A 15,554-nucleotide genomic window follows, 5' to 3' on the forward strand; every position below is an offset into this window, starting at 1 on the left:
AAATGCTTCACTTGAGATTTAACTTAGGATCATTTGCATAGCTCACACGCGTTCTTCCAACTCCTCTAGCATGGTTCTTGGTGACTTATCCGCATCATAATTGTGTTAAGCTATAATCCCGCTTAACATCTAAAATCAACATGTGATTTTCCAGACTTGTACATGGGTTGCATGATATGGGTGCACCATACTCCGTAGACTCAAACTGACTCAAATAGAATAAAAATGGGGACTACTTGATTTTTCAAAAATACATTCGGCTCATCAAAATTTACAATATATTCCTAACAATTCCCCCTTTTTGATGATGCCGAAACTATACCAAGTCATTTTGGCTTTGTCAATTTTGAAAAATAATTTCTTTTATTCGATTTTATTTCGACTAGCCAATTGACGGGTTTAACAAATTTAAGACCTAGAGATTTTAATTTTGGACGGTCCTAAACGTATATTGAGACTATAACGCGGGTTGCGTATTGATTTTATCTTTTAATTTTTCTTCCCCCTTTCAATTTTATTTTCTCAATTATACGCATCACATGCAATTACTAAGTCCAATTTAAAATCTTGTGACATAAAAGCACAAAATAAATAAATTAACTAGGACTTACTTCGTATGGTACGAAATATTTTCATCATGCAATTTCAACCCATTTTAGCTTAGCATATATAGGATGTCAAAACAAATGTGCTAGCTAAAATAAATTATACACCAAAAATTGAATTTGACAAACAACTTTGTTACCTCCCTTTCAACTTCGCATTGATGAACTCCCTCAATTTCTTGAAGTCCTTTTCTAGCTCTTTGTGTTGATAGGTGCGGTCACTTGCCCGGTGACATAGTTGCCGTACGCTTCCCTAATGTTGTTCCCTTTCAATACTCCTGCTTCATGCCAGAAAATACATTCATCAAACGTTCGGCCGTCACACATTTGTTCACTACGGTGTCCGAATTCGTTTGAAGTTCTTGCAATTTTGAATCCTTGTTGCAATTGGCTTCGGCATTGGAGCAATCGGCGTCGGTGGCAACACTCCTAGAGATGTAGAACTTGGGCTCGGACAAGTTCCTCTAAGGTAATCAATCATACTTACACGGCTTGGAGCTCTTGGTGGTGTTGGTCGAATTAGTTCAACTATTGGTCCTCTTGGAGCTCTTGTTGTTGTGTACGCATAAGCTTGTGGCACAAAATGACGTGCCAATCCTTCCCCCTTTTCGGCAGCATCTATGAATCGTTGAAAGCTCTTGGTGGAAGAATCTTGCTTGTCACGCACTCCCTCTAGAAGATCCATGTGAATACGCGATTGAGTTAGTAAACCTTGCACTTGTTGTTCCAAAAGTTTGAGCCTCGACGTAGTATCGGACCATGCTTTCCCATTTCATTGAACAACTTCATCACATCTTTCTTCAATTCATCTTTGGCCGTGTCAATTTCGGTTTTTAATAGGCCTTGCCTATTAAACAATTGTTGAGCACGATCCACCATCTCCTTGTGATAATCATCAAGTTTTGTGTCCATTGCCTCCATCTTTGTGTTCAATTCACCCGTAGATCTTGTACAATACCCCTAACATCCCCAACAATTTCTTCTCTCAAGGCTTGTGCATTGAACAATTGTTCTCTTTGAACGGGTTGATGTGGAATCGGCAAGGGTGTACAAAATCATCTTGGTGTGGTGATCATTGTGTCGGCAAGATTTGCTTCGGCTTCTTCGGTGTTGTAGCAAATCATCAATGTATTTCGGATCCTTGGATGATCTTGATCGTGACTTCACAAGTAATTGGCAATGTAGGCAAATTCCGTGCTTCATCTAAATTCAAGGAAACCCCTTGACTTGGTGCATTTCCTTCTTCACGAATAGACTCCGTAACCTCCGTTACGGGATGTGGAAAGTAAGACTCAAAGCTCAAATTTTCATTCAAATTTTCATCTCCAAAATTCGCAGGATATGGATCAAATGCCACGATCTCTACACCATCATTTCTCGCCAAAGATCCCTCTCCGGGTCCTCTTCGGGTATCTTCTAAAGACATAGCGGTGGCACGGCGAATATCATTTGAATCAAACTCTCCTAAAGGCTCTTCGGTTGTGGCTTCAACCATCACTCCCTTTTCGGTTCTCTTCTTCCTAGCAAGCTTAGTCAAAAAGTGAGACTTAATCACCGAAAGTCGGGTAGCTTTAGCAAGATCACGTGTGCCTAACCAATTCAACACCATTTCTTCCCTTTCCATGGTATTCGGCCCTATTGATTCGGCTAGCAAGTTGTGATCCCCTAATCTCCATGCTCTCCATTCTAGTGCTCTTTTAAACTCCTCCAAAAGTGCACTATCCGCCCCAATTGTGGATATCTCATCATCACTTCCAACTTCAATTTGATCATTCTCAACAACATTCACTTCAACTCTATTTGCCTCAACAAACCCGTGGCTCTCAAGGATAATTGGGTTTGGATTTTGAGTGGTTAAGGGTCTTGAGATTGGGTGGCTATTTTGTCTTCATTTGATCTAACGGCATGGGTGTTTGAACCTTCATGACTTGGTTCTCGGATATATTGTTTAAGGTTTTGGAAGGGGTTGGGCAATTTTCTTTTTCGGGTGGGTTTTGGTAGGCTTGTGGGTAAGGTAGGATTTTTAGGTTCATTGGAGTTGGGTGGCCGAAAGAGGTAGCTATGGTTTGTAATATGCTTGGCTTTGGTAAGGGTGACATTCTTGGTTCTCAAAATCTCACCAACGGCAAACCCGTAACCGATCTCCTGTTGAAACCATCCATCCACCAAAGGCTTGGCCTTCCTAATAGACTCACACAACCTTCCAAACATAAAGGCACCCCAATCCACACAAATATTGTTCAAGATAATATCCATAATCAACAATTTTTCTTTTGACAACTTGTCACGGCAATGATACCGGGATTCTACACATTTATGAACAATATCCAACAACAATCCATAATCCTTCTTCAAATCTCTTTTGTTACCATTAACCTTCGGAGATAGCGGTGCGTTTGCATCGCGTACCTCGGCCCAAATGGCATTGACATCATGCACATGATTTTCTACCCTCAAATTCGATTCAACAAGATTAAACATCCTCCGAAAATCATCGAGATTAATTTCTACATCAACACCTTTGATCATAGAAATAATTGAGCCATTTTCTATTCTAGCATTCATGTATAATTCGGTCACCTCATCTTTATAGAAACCAACATATCTAAAAGTGCAAAAATTTAACAACCCACAAGATTCGAGAGAGTTGATAATTTTTACCCCAATAGATTTGTCCTCCACTTGCTTATTGAAGTCGGTGACATCTAGAATCATCCCGCTTAGTACATGGCTAGATTTCCTTGTTCTTCCGGTTGTGAATGACTCCATCTCCACTTGATTAATCTCCATTTGAGTAGAAAAAGAATTTAGAAATTTTTGGGTGCAAGATTGAGTGTTTCGGCAGTGAGGTCCGAAAGAAGGATAGAAGGGATGGGTTTTTGGATTGTGAGGTTATTTGGGTAGGATTTTGGGTTTGGGTGATGGGTTTTAGTGTGTAGAAGATTTTTGTGTAGAGAAATTAGAGTGGGTATATTGAGCATTGGGTGATTTTGGCTTCTTCTTGTGCTAAGTTTCTGGCCGGCGAGAGAGAAGAAGAAGAAGATTTTGTGTTCTTCTTTAATTCCTCTTTCTACCCGTTAGAATTGAGGAGAAGGGTGAGAAATTACTCCTTTGCCCTCTAGTGGGTAAGAGAGAGTATTGATCTCTTTGAGGATAAATTCGACCTTCCACATGATTTAAATTTGCCAGCTCAGATTTTATATTCCATTTGTGAGTACATGCGCCAAAAATTGTGCTTCAAATAACCGCCAACCTGGAGCAAATCAGATAAAAAAAATCTCGAAAATATCTGTTAGACCAATAAATACACTCCAGATAAATATTATTATTTCAATTTCATATTTCAATAAAGCTGATTTTCTGAAAAGAAACCTGATAAAAATAAATTGATTAGACAGATACTAATATCTGAAAAAGAATTTCAAGTTCCAAAAATAAATCTTTTGACTTTCTAAAATTGGGCCTAACTTATTTGACTTTTGAATCTCCAAAAAAAATGCAAGCACTCATACAGAAAATCTATTCTTACACAAACCCAATTAGCACAAATTCTCCCCTTAAATATATGCAATTTCATCAGAATTAACCCAATTAAAAAACTTGCCCCTAAATTACATACTAATCTCAAATTAATCTAATTAAACACATTTAGCAAACAAATTACACAAATCAATTATGCTAAAACGTGACAAATTAAATAGACAAATATCACATAAATAAATCGCAAATTTTAGGTACGCCAGTTTTCGTAAGATAAAATTATAACACATTTAGGTACATACAAATTTTACGAAAACATGTACACAATTAAACATATATCATACGTACATACCAATTCAAATTAAAACACATAGATCACATAGATCAGATGCAATACACACAGTACATATCAAAAATTAACAAAAATTAAGAGTTAAGGAATTGCTTAGCTCATTTCGATCATTCCATTTCATGCCTTAGAGTTGCAAAATGAGATTCACACAACGGCTTTGTGAGAATGTCGGCAATTTGATTCTCCGTGGGAACATGATCGATCTTCAAATCGTTCTTTTCGACGTGGTCTCGGATAAAATGGTGTCGAACGTCAATATGCTTGGTTCGCGAATGAAGCACCGGATTTTGGGTTATGGCGATTGCACTTGTATTATCGCATAAAATGCTAACATTTTCGCACTTAATCCCATAGTCCAATAATTGTTGCTTCATCCACAAGATTTGTGCACAACAACTCCAGCTGGCAATATATTCGGCTTCGCAGTGCTCGTAGCTATGGAGTTTTGCTTTTTGCTGAACCAAGAGACCAATCTTCCCCTAAGAACTGGCATGTCCTGAGGTAACTTTTTCGGTCTATTTTACAACCTGCAAAATCTGCATCTGAATAACCAGTTAGTGTAAAATCTCCTTCTTTGGGATACCATAATCCCACATTGATTGTTCCCTTTGAGATATCGAATTATCTTCTTGGTTGCAATCAGATGACTTTCTTTGGGCTTTGATTGGAATCTTGCACATACGCCAACCGAGTAGGATATGTCCGGTCTGCTTGCGGTTAAGTATAGTAACGATCCAATCATCCTCGATACATCGTTTGATCGACGTCTTTTCTTCATCATCTTTATCGAATTTTTGAGATGTACTCATGGGAATTTTGACTGAGGATTTTCCATCTATGCCAAATTTCTTGATAAGATCTCTTGTGTACTTGGCTTGATTTATGAAAATTCCTTCTTCAAGTTGCTTGACTTGCAGTCCCAAAAAGTAATTTAATTCTCCCATCATACTCATCTCGAACCTGTTCTGCATGAGCTTAGAAAATTTCTCACATAAAGATTTATCAGTACTTCCAAAGATAATATCATCAACATAAATTTGTACTAATAAAATGTGATTATTTTCTTGAATTCTAAAGGGGGTTTTATCGACTAGACCTTTGGTGAATCCACAACTAATTAAGAACATTGACAAGGTGTCGTACCAAGCTCGCGGAGCTTGTTTTAACCCATACAATGCCTTCTTTAATTTGTAGACTTGATCACCAACGTCTTTTACCTCAAAACCGGGTGCTTGTTCGACGTAAACTTCTTCTTCAAGTAAGCCATTAAGAAATTCGCTCTTTACGTCCATTTGATATACCACGAAATTCTTGTGCGCTGCATATGCTAGGAATATCCGGATTGCTTCGAGTCGTGCGACGGGGGCGAATGTCTCATCAAAATCAATTCCTTCTTCTTGTGAGTACCCCTTCGCGACTAATCTTGCTTTATTCCTAACAATGACGCCGTCTTCGTTTGCTTTGTTCCTAAAGACCCATTTAGTGCCAATTACATTTTGGTGCGTTGGTCTTGGAACAAGATTCCATACGTCGTTGCGCTTGAATTGATCTAATTCCTCTTGCATGGCATCTATCCAACTTGGATCGGCTAAAGCTTCATCAATTTCTTTTGGTTCCAGTTGAGATAGAAAGCATGAGAACATTGCATCTTGTTGTTGGTTCCTAGTAGATGATTGCGTCTTCACTCCGTCACTTGGATCTCCAATGACTAAGTCATGTGTGTGACTTCTTAGCCATTTTCGATTTGGTTGGAATTTTGTTGGATTCTCAGAGTTTCCTTCTTGATGTGATTCCACTTGTTGTGTATTAATGACGGTTGCATCTTCGGGTTCAACTACTGGAATTTCTTCTTGTGCAATTTCAGTTGTGGCGTGATATTTCGGGTATCACATTTGATATTGCTCAATTTGGTGATCACCCATATCACTTGATTCTTCTACTTCCTGCAACACATTGTCTTCGAACAAATCATTAGATTTAATTAAATCACGATTACCTTCACCATTTTTGCCGTTATTGTCGTGATTTTCATCGAACACAACGTGAATCGATTCTTCTACCACCATTGTTGATTTTGTTGAATATTCTATATGCCTTGCTGGTAGATGAATATCCAAGAATATTCTTTCGTCCGCTCGCTCGTCAAAAGTCTTTAATTGAGACTTTCCATTAACAAGTACAAAACATTTACAACCAAATGTATGAAAATAGGTGAGATTGGGTTTTCTCCCTTTTCATATGGTGTTTTGTTATAGGACTTGAGGATTAGACTGCGATTTTGAGTATAGCACGCCGTGTTAATTGCTTCTGCCCAAAATCTTTTTGGTAGTCCGGCGGCCGTTATCATGACTCGTGCGGCTTCCTTGAGTGTTCGATTTCTTCTTTCAGCTACACCATTTTGTTGCGGCGTTCGTGCGGCAGATAATTGATGTAAAATTCCTTGTGAATTGCAATAAGATTGAATCACTCTGTTTACGAACTCTGTTCCTCGATCGGTTCGTATTGTTGCAATCTTCATGTCTTTTTCGACTTGCAGTAGCTTCAATAGCTCTGGCAACTTTGATAAGACTTCATCCTTTTTCTTGATGAATATTATCCATGTGTACCTGGAAAAATCATCAACAACAACCAAAGTATATTTCTTACCACTTATACATACTGGGTCTACTGGACCAAATAAATCCATGTGCAGTAGACTTAAGGGTCTTGATGTTGACTCTTGAGCTTTGACTTTGAATGATGCTTTGATTTGTTTTCCTTTCTGGCATGCATCACAAATTTGATTTTTCTTGAACACAATGTTGGGTAGTCCTTCGACTATATTATTTCTTGCAAGCTTGTTGATGGTTTTGAAATTCAAATGATTTAGCCTTCTGTGCCATTCCCAACAAACTTCATTCGAATTATTTGCCATCAAGCATACGGATTTCTTCGTTGTACTCCAATCTACAACATACATGTTTTTCTTTCTTGATCCGGCTAGTACGACTTCATTCGTAGATTCGTCCTTGACTTGACATTTGCCTTTGTAAAATTCTACGAGATATCCTTTGTCGCAAAATTGGCTTGTACTAAACAAGTTAAATTTTAATCCTTCGACATAAGATACGTCATCAATTCGTAGACCATTTTTCACAATTGCGCCAGTTCCTTTTGTCATTCCATATCGATCGTTTCCACCGAACACTACTTTTGGTCCTTCGATACTTTTGAACTCAACTAGACTAGCTTTATTGTCGGTCATATGTCGAGAGCAACCGCTATCGAAATACCAAATTTCCTGCAAGAAAGATTAATTATTTTTAGGTACCCATGCTTGATTGGGTCCTTTTGTGTTAGTAATTTTTGGCATCCAAATCCACCTAGATCCCACTGATCCAAGAGTAGGTGATTTGTAACCATTAAAACTCTATAATCATAACGCACTTGCGAATAATGCTTTGGTGCGGGTTGGGAAGCAGATAGTTGCTTGATTTTATGAAAAAGAGCAAATCTGGACTTGGTCCATGGTTTGTCATCAAGCGACCAATCTTGTTCTGAGGGATATAATCTCCCAGCCCCAATTCTCGGAATTCTTCCCATATTCCTGTGAGGTTTTGTTGCACTAGACTCGTTGGTTCTCTTTGGAGATACAAATTTTTGCCTTTTAAAAATTTGTTGCCTATCCGAGATTTTAAATTTTTGATTCGGCTTTGCAACATTTTTCTTGGCATTAATTTGTTTACCAACTCCTTGTCTCATTGTGCTATACTGACTTTTCACAAATTTTACCACTGGAACTTTATTAATTAAAGTAGTAGTAGAATTAGTCAGTTTCACAGGGGTTTGAGAACATGATGGATCGTAGCCTAGTCCGGCTTTATCTCCAGCGGGTTTCTGCATGTTTACCATTTTGTCCATTATTTTGGATGAATTTGTAAATGATGCGATTACTTCCCGAAGGTTATGTTCTCGAACCTCTCTAGCTTTGCACTCTTCTTGAAGTCGAACATTTTCGGCTTTCAAGTTACTCACTTCATTTAGAGCATTTTGCAATTTTTGTGACATTTCTTCCTTTTCAAGAATTAACGTATTATTGCGCTCTTTGATTTGAGTATGAGTGGCCATGACTTTTTGACAATCTTCCATAAGACTTTGAAATGATTCTTGAGTCTGGAAAGAAGTGTCAACTGAACTAAAAGAACTAAAAGAGCTAGAAGATACCTCTTCGTCGATTTCACGCGCTATATAGCATTCCTCATGTTCGGATGTCTTGCCCACTAGGCATAGTAGCGCCGTATCTTCTTGTGATGAATCACTCTCGTCAATAGATGATTCTTTGGATTCACTTGCTTCTAACGGATCGCTTATTAGTGCCTTCCGTTTGCCCTTTTTGAATTTCTTCTATTTGGATTTGTATTCCACTTGTGGAGAAGTATTCGAATTTTTGTCCGCCTTGGGGTGTGGACATTCGGCCATAAAATGTCCAAGCTTTCTACAATTGTAACACACGTTTGTGTTATCTTCGACCGGTTCCCTTCTTGATCTTCTATTTTCTCGAAAGAAATTTCCTTGTGGTGATCCTTTGTTCTTTCGCATGAACTTCTTGAATTTCCTAACAAATAGAGAAAATTGTTCGTCAGATAAAAAATCATTATTTCCTACTGACCTTGATGTTGAGGGTTGTTCGGCCATCAATGCGGATGTCCGTTCATCACGTTCTTCTTCGACTCGTGTCTTCATTTCGAACTAATACGCCTTAAGATCACTAAAGAGTTTATCCATAGATAATGTCCTTAGATCTCTATGATCGCGCATTGCGGTCACCTTCATATCCCAATTTGTAGGTAGTCCGCGTAACACTTTGAGCGATATTTCTTTCTGGGTAATGGTCTTTCCCAGATCCGTGATCTCTCCAAGAATTCTGATCAATCGAGCTTCCATGTCGGTGATGCTTTTGTTCGGTAGCATTTTGAAATCTTCGAACCTCTTCATGGCAATGGTTAGTTTGTTGTCTTTTTCTTGTTCATCGCCTTCACCGATTCCGATAAGTGTATCCCATATTTCTTTTGCTGTAGTGCACTTTCGAATCTTTGGGAATATGGTGTCATCGACCGCTTTGAATAAAATATCTTTGGCAATGTTGTCCAAATTATTTCGCCCTCTATCTTCCTTTGTCCACTCCATTTTTGGCTGTGGAATATATCGTGGAGCATTTGGAGTTAGTGCGGCGGCAGTGTTAACTTCCATGATTTGGATAGGACCATTTGCGATGACTTCCCACATTTCGTCATTTAAAGCAGATAAGTGCACCTGTATACGTATTTTCCAATCATCAAATTTATCAAGTGAGAAAAGCAAATTTTGAGCAAGAGCCATATCTCTCTTCATCTTGAAGATTTTGAGATCTATCTAGCAGTCAAAGTTGACTCAAATAGACAACCGCTCTGATACCACTTGTTGGTCCCGAAAGGGTGGCGAGAAGTCTAGAGGGGGGGTGAATAGACTTCTCTAACTTTTTCAACTTTCTTCGAAAACACACAAGGCAAATAACACTTTGGAAATTTCAACTCTAAGTAACAAGCATTAATAAGATACACAACTTAGAGTGTGCAGCGGAATAAGTAGCGGTAAAGTGTTATGCTTATAAGTGCGGTGCTCAAAAGATATTCTAAACATGCAACACGTTAGAAACACTTGATATGGTTCAAAGATGATGTATGTAAAGTTTGGCTTGCATGCAAACGTGGGAACTATCAAACCCAGACAGATAAAGATATGCGATAAATCGTAATCGGGTTAGTTCGCAGTTAGAATAAGCATGCATGAAATGTATGAGCAGTAAGTAAACAGAGAGAGAGATTTATAGTGGTTCAGAGGTGGTGTAATCCTCCTAGTCCACTCTTCTCTTTTCACTTCAAGGAGGAAATTCACTATTCTTCGATCACCCAGATACAATAGTGAATAAGTGTCCACCGACACTTCTCCGAGTGCTTCGCACAAAGCTACACTCCTCCAAGGTTTTTCGCAAGCTCCTCTTGTTACTCCGCCTTCCCGAGTACTTCGCACCAAGCTGTACTCCTACACCACGAGAACTACGCACAAAGCTACGTCCTCCAAGGGTTTTCATAAGCCCCTCTTGTTACTCTGCCCTTCACCACGAGTGCTATGCACAAAGCTACACTCCACCAGGGTTTTTCACTCTCTCTAGTTACTCCGCCCTCTTTCTATACTCAGTAGAGAATATTACAAAGAAATAAAATTTCTCTCTCACTCAGACTTGAATTTTATTCTATGAAGCTCTGTTTCCCCCTTTTTCGGCTAATAAAAAAATATAGCTTGTATCTTTTGCTTGTATGTTTTAGCCGTTGTTCAAGTTCTTGAACTGTTCAATCTCTTGGGGTTTTTCTTGCTTAACTGCTCTCTTCTAATCTATATCCGTCCACTTGTCTTCAAGTCTGCTTGGACAATTTATAGCTAGTAAAAGCTATTTGCCCGTTGATCAACTTTCGATCTTGATCGTCCATTTTGAATTGTAGTTAATCAAAAGATATTGTCAACTTGATCTGAAATGTTAGGTAGATGTCTTTTCTCCTTTTGTCAGATGATTTGAATAATTTGCCCGTTGCCGTTTCTTGAATTTTGTAGCCTCCAAAATTTGAATAAGTTCGGCACGGCAATTTTTGACATTTCTGGTCCTTCATAAATACTCTGACATGTCAAGTTGATCAAATAATTTATCTGCTGATTCTTGCTTGAGTATAAAATAATTTCTCCGCGAATCAGCCATCTTTGAGCGTCTCCGGTTCCACCGTAAAAACTTGATGTTCAGATGAAAATATATCAGATATTTTCTCCTTCATGATCCTTGTAAAATAATATACTGGAACCTCTGTAAAAACTTCACTGTTGTTCATGGTGAGATGCTCTGTTTCGAATTTCTAGCTTCGTTCACCATATTCTTTTGTGAGACTTGTGCATTTTACTTAGTCTCCATATTCTTAGCTAGTCTCCAATCTTAGCTAGTCTCCTTTAGCTAGTCTCCATTTAGCTAGTCTCCAATTAGCTAGTCTCCATTTAGCTTAGTCTCCTTGTTAGCTAGTCTCCATTTAGCTAGTCTCCATTTTAACTAGTCTCCTTTTAGCTAGTCTCCATATTAGCTAGTCTCCTTTTAGCTAGTCTCCATTCCAAGCTAGTCTCCATTTTAGCTAGTCTCCATATTAGCAAGTCTCCTTTTAGCTAGTCTCCATTCCAAGCTAGTTTCCAATACACTCAGGCTAGTCTCTCATACGGTTTTGGTATACTTTGAGCTAGTCTCCCATATGGTATACGGTCCAACTGACAACCGATTGAGCTAGTCTCCCATACTGACAACCGATTGAACAAACTTGTTTTAGTAGATATTTTAAAAATATTAAGAGGTGAATAAATTGATATCAAAATTACAAACTGGTAAAATATAAATTAAAAGAGTTTAGTCCATAAGGTTGCCTAAATCGAGAAGCCAAACTTAACGAAATTAAGCTCTAGGGCTGCATGTATAGTTTGCTTAATTCGAGAGGCTTAACGAATGCAAAGGTAATGCGTTTACCGGGAGTCGAACCCAAGTCTATTACTTGGAAGGCAATTATCCTAACCGTTGGACTACAAACGCAATTTCATTATATGGTACTTTCTATGTATAACGCCATGACATCTACATTCTCAACCGGGAATGTCATAATGTTATTGAGAATATGAATTATGTAATTTTCGAATCTCTATTTCTAGGTGAGGCCTAAGCGCATATCCTTAAACAATTCTTGGATTCAATGCAATATTTCATCTTGTTTGTCTTCCTTAGGTTTGAACCAAAGACCTTCTTATGAAATTCAATGAGTAAGTTAAAAACAATAAATAATTAACAGAATATTTTGTTACAAAAGTATACACTGACGGGGTCCATGTATATTTATTAAAAAGTAAGTGATATAATAGAGGGTAATGTAGAAAAAAATAATAAAAATTACAAAAATCAAAATAATACGAAACTTTCATTTCACGTTTCAACAACCGATTGAACAAACTTGTTTTAGTAGATATTTTAAAAATATTAAGAGGTGAATAAATTGATATCAAAAATACAAACTGGTAAAATATAAAAGTTTGTTTAATAGAAGTGTGAATACAAATTTTATTTAAAAATATATATAAAAAATGGAATTTATATAATAAATTATTAAATTCGAAAAGAGTTTAGTCCATAGGGTTGCTTAAATCGAGAAGCCAAACTTAATTTCTGGGCTGCATGTTTGGTTTGCTTAATTCGAGAGGCTTAACGAATGCAATGGTAATGCGTTTGCCAAGAGTCGAACCCGAGTCTGTAGCTTGGAAGGCAATTATCCTAACCGTTGGACTACAAACACAATTTCATTATATTGTACTTTCTTTGTATAACGCTATAACATCTACATTCTCAACCGGGAATGTCATAATGTTATTGAGAATATGAATTATGTAATTTTCGAATCTCTATTTCAAGGTGAGGCCTAAGCGCATATCCTTAAACAATTCTTGGATTCAATGCAATATTTTATCTTGTTTGTCTTCCTTAGGTTTGAACCAAACACCTTCTTATGAAATTCGATAAGTTAAAAACAATAAATAATTAACAGAATATTTTGTTACAAAAGTATACACTGACGGGGTCCATATATATTTATTAGAAAGTAAGTGATATAATAGAGGGTAATGTAGAAAAAAATAATAAATATTAAAAAAATCAAAATAATACGAAACTTTCATTTCAAGTTTCAACAACCGATTGAACAAACTTGTTTTAGTAGATATTTTTAAATGATTAAGAGGTGAATAAATTCATATCAAAATTACAAACTGGTAAAATATAAAAGAGTTTAGTCAATAAGGTTACTTAAATCGAGAAGCCAAACTTAACGAAATTAAGCTATAGGGCTGCATGTTTGGTTTGCTTAATTTGAGAGGCTTAACGAATGCAAAGGTAATGCGTTTGCCGGGAGTTGAACCCAGGTCTATTGCTAGAACGGCAATTATCCTAACCGTTGGACTACAAACGCAATTTCATTATATGGTACTTTCTTTGTATAACGCTATGACACCTACATTCTCAACCGGGAATGTCATAATGTTATTGAGAATATGAATTATGTAATTTTCAAATCTCTATTTCTAGGTGAGGCCTAAGCGCATATCCTTAAACAATTCTTGGATTCAATGCAATATTTCATCTTGTTTGTCTTCCTTAGGTTTGAACCAAAGACCTTCTTATAAAATTCAATGAGTAAGTTAAAAACAATAAATAATTAACGGAATATTTTGTTACAAAAGTATACACTGACGGGGTCCATGTATATTTATTAAAAAGTAAGTGATATAATAGAGGGTAATGCAGAAAAAAATAATAAAAATTACAAAAATCAAAATAATACGAAACTTTCATTTCAAGTTTCAACAACCGATTGAACAAACTTGTTTTAGTAGATATTTTAAAAATATTAAGAGGTGAATAAATTGATATCAAAATTACAAACTGGTAAAATATAAAAGAGTTTAGTCCATAAGGTTGCTTAAATCGAGAAGCCAAACTTAACGAAATTAAGCTCAAGGGCTGCATGTTTGGTTTGCTTAATTCGAGAGGCTTAACGAATGCAAAGGTAATGCGTTTGCCAGGAGTCGAACCCGGGTCTATTGCTTAGAAGGTAATTATCCTAACCGTTGGACTACAAACGCAATTTCATTATATGGTACTTTCTTTGTATAACGCTATGACATCTACATTCTCAACCGGGAATGTCATAATGTTATTGAGAATATGAATTATGTAATTTTCGAATCTCTATTTCTAGGTGAGGCCTAAGCGCATATCCTTAAACAATTCTTGGATTCAATGCAATATTTTATCTTGTTTGTCTTCCTTAGGTTTGAACCAAACACCTTCTTATGAAATTCGATAAGTTAAAAACAATAAATAATTAACAGAATATTTTGTTACAAAAGTATACACTGACGGGGTCCATATATATTTATTAGAAAGTAAGTGATATAATAGAGGGTAATGTAGAAAAAAATAATAAATATTAAAAAAATCAAAATAATACGAAACTTTCATTTCAAGTTTCAACAACCGATTGAACAAACTAGTTTTAGTAGATATTTTTAAATGATTAAGAGGTGAATAAATTCATATCAAAATTACAAACTGGTAAAATATAAAAGAGTTTAGTCAATAAGGTTACTTAAATCGAGAAGCCAAACTTAACGAAATTAAGCTCTAGGGCTGCATGTTTGGTTTGCTTAATTTGAGAGGCTTAACGAATGCAAAGGTAATGCTTTTGCCGGGAGTTGAACCCAGGTCTATTGCTTGGACGGCAATTATCCTAACCGTTGGACTACAAACGCAATTTCATTATATGGTACTTTCTTTGTATAACGCTATGACATCTACATTCTCAACCGGGAATGTCATAATGTTATTGAGAATATGAATTATGTAATTTTCGAATCTCAATTTCTAGGTGAGGCCTAAGCGCATATCCTTAAACAATTCTTGGATTCAATGCAATATTTCATCTTGTTTGTCTTCCTTAGGTTTGAACCAAAGACCTTCTTATGAAATTCAATAAGTTAAAAACAATAAATAATTAACGGAATATTTTGTTACAAAAGTATACACTGACGGGGTCCCTGAATATTTATTTAAAAGTAAGTGATATAATAGAGGGTAATGTAGAAAAAAATAATAAAAATTTCAAAAATCAAAATAATACGAAACTTTCATTTCAAGTTTCAACAACCGATTGAACAAACTAGTTTTAGTAGATATTTTTAAAATATTAAGAGGTGAAAAAATTGATATCAAAATTACAAACTGGTAAAATATAAAAGAGTTTAGTCCATAGGGTGGCTTAAATCGAGAAGCCAAACTTAACAAAATTATGCTCTAGGGCTGCATGGGAGTAGAACCCGGGTGTATTGCTTAGAAGGCAATTATCCTAACCGTTGGACTACAAACGCAATTTCATTATATGGTACTTTCTTTGTATAATGCTATGACATCTACATTCTCAATCGGGAATGTCATAATGTTATTGAGAATATGAATTATGTAATTTTCGAATCTC

The 15,554-nt window shown here is 36.6% G+C and overlaps 1 non-coding gene across 1 annotated transcript; it reads right to left on the bottom strand.

Moving 5' to 3' along the window:
* Nucleotides 1-14,091: 14,091 nt before the first annotated feature.
* Nucleotides 14,092-14,163, bottom strand: TRNAR-UCU. The gene has a single exon. It is a non-coding gene; the product is annotated as a tRNA-Arg (tRNA).
* Between the last annotated feature and the right edge of the window lie 1,391 nt (nt 14,164-15,554).

The sequence above is a fragment of the Ipomoea nil genome, unplaced genomic scaffold (assembly GCF_001879475.1).
Source record: "Ipomoea nil cultivar Tokyo-kokei standard unplaced genomic scaffold, Asagao_1.1 scaffold1734, whole genome shotgun sequence".
Lineage (NCBI taxonomy): Eukaryota > Viridiplantae > Streptophyta > Magnoliopsida > Solanales > Convolvulaceae > Ipomoea > Ipomoea nil.